Source organism: Nicotiana sylvestris, chromosome 6 (genome assembly GCF_000393655.2).
Source record: "Nicotiana sylvestris chromosome 6, ASM39365v2, whole genome shotgun sequence".
NCBI classification, from domain to species: Eukaryota; Viridiplantae; Streptophyta; class Magnoliopsida; order Solanales; family Solanaceae; genus Nicotiana; species Nicotiana sylvestris.
Window position 1 is genome coordinate 15,676,895 of NC_091062.1, and position 6,694 is coordinate 15,683,588.

General features: G+C 33.4%; 1 long non-coding RNA gene across 1 annotated transcript; it reads right to left on the minus strand.

Moving 5' to 3' along the window:
- Nucleotides 1–219: 219 nt before the first annotated feature.
- Nucleotides 220–4,712, minus strand: LOC104226818 (uncharacterized). The gene is made up of 3 exons (XR_710941.2): nucleotides 3,848–4,712; nucleotides 2,614–2,781; nucleotides 220–407 (listed from the first exon to the last, which is right to left on the minus strand). It is a non-coding gene; the product is annotated as an uncharacterized lncRNA (long non-coding RNA).
- Nucleotides 4,713–6,694: the final 1,982 nt, after the last annotated feature.

The window sequence follows — 6,694 nt, forward strand, 5'->3', positions numbered from 1 at the left end:
ATATATTCCAACAATTATCATTATCCTATTGCAACGGCTATTGCAACATATTGCAACAGTTATTAGGGGCTCCTGTTATTATTTTAGGTCTATTGGAACGGTTATATTCTCTATTGCAACAATTCACAATTATCGTTTTTGATATTTATTGAAGCAAAATGAGGAATATATTCCTATGCAATGTAATTTAATATACCATAAATTATATAAACCACGAAATAAAATAAAAATATTCAACTAGCTTTATCCATATACAAAAACAAAATATGAATACATTGTTTGATCAACAATTCAAAAGTCAAAATAGATGAGTTTGCATACAAAAAGTTATAAAATAAAATATTGAACACGATAATAGTACTTTCAAGTAAGGTCTTCTTCACTGCTTTCATCCGCAATCGTTGCACCTACAAAAGACAATCAGAAATAATTAAATAATTTTTTTAAGATAATTGAATGACAAATTTTCTAACTCTCTAAATTCCTAGAATTTTCGGCAGAGTTTCCTTTGTAAATACGACTATCCCAAAAATTTTAATCTGCTTAAAACATCATTATTCTATAAGAAGTTATAACAAGTGAAGTTTTCTTTGATCATTTAGAATTGGAGTTGGTTCAGCAACTATATTGAACTTGCAGAGTATCGTTGGTCTGGAAACATTTTTATTCCAAGCAAATTTGTTTTCACTTAATGATGTCCAGATTTGTTTAATATTTATGATACTAAATAGATCATGATGATCTAACGTCCTAAACACTTTCCTGTAATAAGAAATATGATGGAGTACCTAAGCTATAATTGGGTAAAAGAAGGAAAAACAGCAGCAACAGCAACAAGCAAGTGAAAGACGCAAAACATAGCAGCAATGAAGTAGAAAACGAAGGGGTAAAACAGCAGCAACGAGCTAAGTATGCACGGCTTTTTCGACAAATAAAAAGCTGTAAAAGAAGGAAAAACAGCAGCAACAACAACAACAAGCAAGTGAAAGACGCAAAAAACTAGTAGTAGTGAAGTAGAAGAAGAAGGGGAAAAACAGCAGCCACGAGCCGCAACTCTGATTTCAATTGGACCATAAATATAAACTTATAAGTTCATCGTATTAGGTGCTTCCATGTCTTCTATCCATAGATCCTTTCATTTTAAGTGAAAGCAGCACAAGCATAATCGGACAGAAGTAAAAGAATGTGTTTATCAAAAATATTACTAGAGAAAGAAAAAAGGAGCAGCGAAATGATTTTCAGAATAACCAAGACAGCGACATCGAATATCGATAGCAAAGATCGAACAAGGAAAACCTCATGGTTTCAAACACAAAATCAAAACCTAACAAACTCACATGGTTAGTTTCATATCCAATTTCGCATATTCATATCCATCAATTAGTCTCAATAAGTAATTTCTAGCGATTAAATTTAGCATATTCTTATCACAAATTTAGAATAAAAGCGTTGCAAAGAGTTGAATTCAATTTCCCTGTTAGAATTCTTTGATTTCACTTGCTAGATAATATAGTAGGCAAAAACAACAAAATTATTCCCTCTAATTTGTAAAGTATGGTTCTATAAAATTGTAATACCCTATGGATCACTACCTGCTATTAGCTTTCGCTGAAAATTTTAACTTATCAGTACTATACATTTAGATGTAAGTTAATTCTGCACAATATATTTTTCCTGAACCTAAAGTTAAAGAAGAAATATGAGGGAAATTATAGCACTACCGTGTGGTACTATATTTCTTCATTATCATGATAGGCATATAGGTACTTTTCATGATTTCTGAGGGTTCAATATCAAGTTAAATTAATAAGTATAGGAAAGTAGGAAATTCAGTTTAGTAATTTTTAAATAGTATCAAAGATGTCAACGGAAGGTTCCTAGAGATGAACTTACAAACTAGACAATTCCGCCTAAATTTTTTTAATGCGTAGTATCGAGAAACTACGATAAATATGTAAAGATAACAATCAAAGTTAAAATAAGCGGGAAATGATGTGTTCCAGCCTTTTTTGTGGCTTCTGATGAAAATATGAGTTTTCATAGATGAGTTTACAACATGGTGTGTTAAACAATCAATTTTTCAGCTTCATGAACTGTATTTGCTTGAGGATTCACGGAAAATATTGGATGTAGTGGTGCTCTTAAAGGTCTAGATTTTTACTTTTAATGACCTTTTCTACTCTGAATGATTTTGCTCCCGAGCTTTCAAGGATATTTCTGAAAATATGTAAGTGGAAGTTTTTGTTCAAGTTTTAAGCTGAAGGCCCGGAGACTTTGCAAAGCAGTGACTGGTAATTTTGAACTTATTAATGAACAACTACAATTCATGCAAAACAATATAAATCAACCATAAATTTCCTTCACTTCACAACGAGGACAACACATTAAGATCCACAGTGAAGAACACATACAGATTCTATTTGTGTTATAACCAAAACAATCAACTAGTTCTTCAAGAATGATATTTTTAGCGATCTTAAGCATTTATATATTAATTAAATCAATAGAAGTAGTGAACCTTAAACAGAAACTACAAATTACCAATTCCATAAAAAAAAGGGACAATGAGATAGACCTAAAATTAGAAAAACAAAGGAGATAGTAGTATAGTACCTTCGAGATAATCTTGAATCTAAAACTATGCAAATGTCCAGCAGGTAACCTCTGTAAAATGCCCTTCGCAGCAGATTCTTGCACTACTGGTTGTGCCCGTTTGCTACCAAAAAGCCTTAGCACAAATTCGATAGCATTTGATTCCACTATTGCCAATGATGTTGTACACTAAAATATACAATAAACTACAAGTTAGAAACAAGACTTTTTAAATTTACCATAAGTCCCCGGCCATAATGTCCACAAAATGCTCCTTTCCGTATTACTTTCTATTAGGCTGTATGTAACTGTAACTAGGATTTAGGAACAAGCAAATCCCTATGATTCCAAGCAAATCGATTATAAATCAGAAAACCAAATATGATTGAGAAGATATCTAAGCTCAATCAAACTTATATGAATGAAGTGAAAAGGTAAATCACACCACTTTAACAGAAAAAGGACCATTTCAAGCCTCCTTGTTCAAATCTGAGAAAAATAAAGTTAAACTATTAGACATTACCCCAATAGATAGAACTCATCTTTTCTCTTTGTCATATACTCATAACAAGTGTAAATTTTTTAATCTTTCAAAGTTTAAAAAAACATCAAAGTAAACTTCAACTTTGACAAATCTTTAAACTTTCAGTAGCAATTGTAATATGCAATTCTAATTTCTATTTCTAAATGACTAATGACATATTCCATTTCCAAAAAAGGAATTACTTTTGTGTTTTTTTCCGAATGAAAAGATGATATAGCCACAAATTAGATAATTCAAAGACTAAAAAGAGTACAACTTCCAAATGAACTATAACTAATAATATCTTATTTGGTCAACCATGAATGAAATAAGGTCACTAAAGCTTAATATTCGTCAATATCTCTTCTTCCTAATAGATTAACATATAAAGAGAACAGAGGCATCAAGATTGCATTCAGGCTTACATATCAATATTTGTAAATTGAGATACATTCAAGCAAAAAATAAGATTTGAGTAACCATTGCTAATGGGTCGGCATTTCGTCGAATAGTTAATATACATGACAAATTTGAGTAAGCACAATTTTAGTATACAACCAAGCAAACAACTCGCTAATAGAAAATTGGGTATTCAAAATCATTTTACACACAGAGTAGGAAGAGATAATCCAGCAAGTCTACTAACTATTTAGATGAGATAAAATTGAACAAATTAGAAGAAACCCCCAAACCCCCAAAAAGAAAACTGCAGTACATATGAAAATCACTAACCCGAAAAGAACTAAATGTGAAATGGGGTTGGCTTTGCTCGATAATAGACTTAGTTGTGCAAGAAAACAATGAGTTCTTTTAGCAGCCCAGATCGGCGACCTTTACCAGCGAAATGGGACCTAGCTATAGAAGAAAAAGCTATGTTCTTTAGAAGTCCAGATTCGCGACCTCCATAGGCAGAATAGACCTCCATATTATCGCTTCAAAACGATGGAGTCTTCTTTAGGAGTGTTATATCAAGATGCTATATTTTTTATTCAACTATCGATTTGAACTTGGCAACAAAAGGTCTTAGAGTACTACTTTGTCTCTCATCAGGCTTAGAAATATTAGCAACTAAAATAAAACTCCACTCAAAAGGTTAGGGATTTGAGAAAAATAGAAAGGGAAAATAAGGAGGGAATCTGAACCGTCCCAATAGATTTTATTTTAAGATAACCGTTTCCATAGATATACCTATTGTGATGGTTATGAAAACCGTGGCTATAGAAAAGACTAATGGAACGATTCTAACACTACTACAACGGTTTACTTACAAAAGTGTCTCAACAGGATCCATACCCTATGCAACGATTATAAATGTTGTAATAGACCATCTATAGCAACAGTTATATCAACCGTTGCCAACAAACTGTTCCCATAGGCCCAATTTCTAGTAGTGAAAGCTACAAATATTCCATTGCGGTTTTACAAAAGCAGGAGAAAACGGGAGAATCTGGTGGTGAAATAGTGAGGAAGAAAGCTACAAGTCCCATAGAGGTTTTACAGAAGAAGACGGAAAAGGCGGAAGACATGGAAGAAGCAGAAGACATACAAGAAACAACATCTGACTTGTTCACTAAACTATGTACAAATTAAATATTTTACATTTCAAAGTACCTCATGGGTCTTAAAAATAGGATAGGTAAAACAAAGGATCTTTACACAAATAGCCGGTCAAGTTCATTATTTTCTTTTAAAAATATATAGATTATACACTATAATACATAAATTATGTATATATTATATCTAAGTGATTAGATGAGCGGTTATTTAGGTTTAGTTCTTCAAAAACAAACATTAAAGGCTTGTAGCTTGTTAGAGATAGATGGTCCAGCCTCAAAACTCTAGTTGGTCTATGCAAGATTTTCTAGTGTTTGGTGATAAATTGGACAGGCCTAGCAAAAGGTTTCGTTTGCCATTATATTGGACTGAGTTTCCACATGAGTTTGTATTGTGAAAGATTGAGTTTATATATATTGAAGTGATTGAAAGATTACGTGTCATGACACGAAGGCTGGTCAAAGATTGACGATTAGCAAAGAGGTACGAGTCGCAACAGATACGAGCAGAGGCATGAGCAGATATTCAAAAGACTCGACGCTCGTACCTATTTGAATCCAAAAATTAAGGAGAATGAATCTGACAGTACAAGAGAGTACGGATACAGTATTTAATAAGTATTAAATACTAAAAATGTTAGAAAATCTGTATTGAATTATAATGATTACTATTGTAACGTAGTTAGTGCCTTTAATTGTTTATTATGACAAAGGCAAAATGTATACTTTAGAAATAACTATAAAAAGGAGAAGACTGATCATTTGTAAACACATAAAAGATCACTGAAAAATACTGAATTACTTTGTTTGCTTCTGTTTATCTTATTATTATCAAAGCCAATTTCTTTTATTCATTTTATATATTGATTATCAGTAACCCCAGTTCTTCTAAAATAAAGCTTTGACCGAAATTCCACTTTTTGGTTAAACAAATTGGTTCCGTTACCGGGAATCTGATAATCTATTCTTTCTTACCCTAACCTTTTTGTTGCATCAACCATGTCAAACATTAATGACAACACCCAAGGAAACCAAGGAAACCAGGGAAATCATCAACTCTAGGGGAATCCACAGGATGATCGCACCCCGATCCCTTTTCCACAAAGCTCCTCTCGGCGGTCTCGAGAAGGAACTCATGATGGATCTCATTCAAAAGCAAATGATCAATTTGAAAATGATGAAGCTATCAATGAAGCTTTGCAAAAGCTAATCGCTCAACAGGTCAATAAAGCTCTTGAGGCCTTTGTCAGCCAATTACCTGTTGGACCACCAACACCAACTCCAAATAACAATACTTTGGAGAAACCTCGTTTTGGGCTTGCTAATTCAGGAAGTGGTGGAATCCCTAGCGAGTCACGAGATGGAGAACCAGGTAACTTAGTTAATTCTGATTTATAAAATTTAGTATTAACATTGCAGAAACAACTCAAGGAGCAAAGTGACTGCATAGAGCAAATACCTGGAGTACCGCCCGTAATCAAAGGGATAGATATGGATAAATATTCACAACAACCTTGGAAGCCAAGTGCTGCCCCCTCCCAATTTCAAAGAAATTCAAAATGCCCAATATTCCAAAATACGATGGAACAACTGATCCACGAGACCATGTGACTGCATTCACAACACGCGTAAAAGGCAACAACTTGACCAAACAAGAAATTGAATCAGTATTGGTCAAAAAATTCGGTGAAACACTCACCAAGGGAGCATTAACATGGTATTCTCTTTTACCCAAAAATTCCATAAATTCTTTTGCTGAGCTTGCAGATTCATTTATCAAAGTACATTCGGGAGCTCAAAAGGTCGAAAAAAGAATGGAAGATATTTTCAAAATCAAGCAAGGGGACTCAGAGTTTCTTAGAGAGTTCGTGGATAGATTCTAGCGTGAAAGAATGACGTTACCGCATGTACCAGACAATTGGGCAGTTATAGCCTTCCCTAGTAATTTGAATGAAAAAGGCTCAGAAGCCACGAGGCGACTCAAGGAAAGTCTTCATGAATTTCCAACAACAACGTGGAATGACGT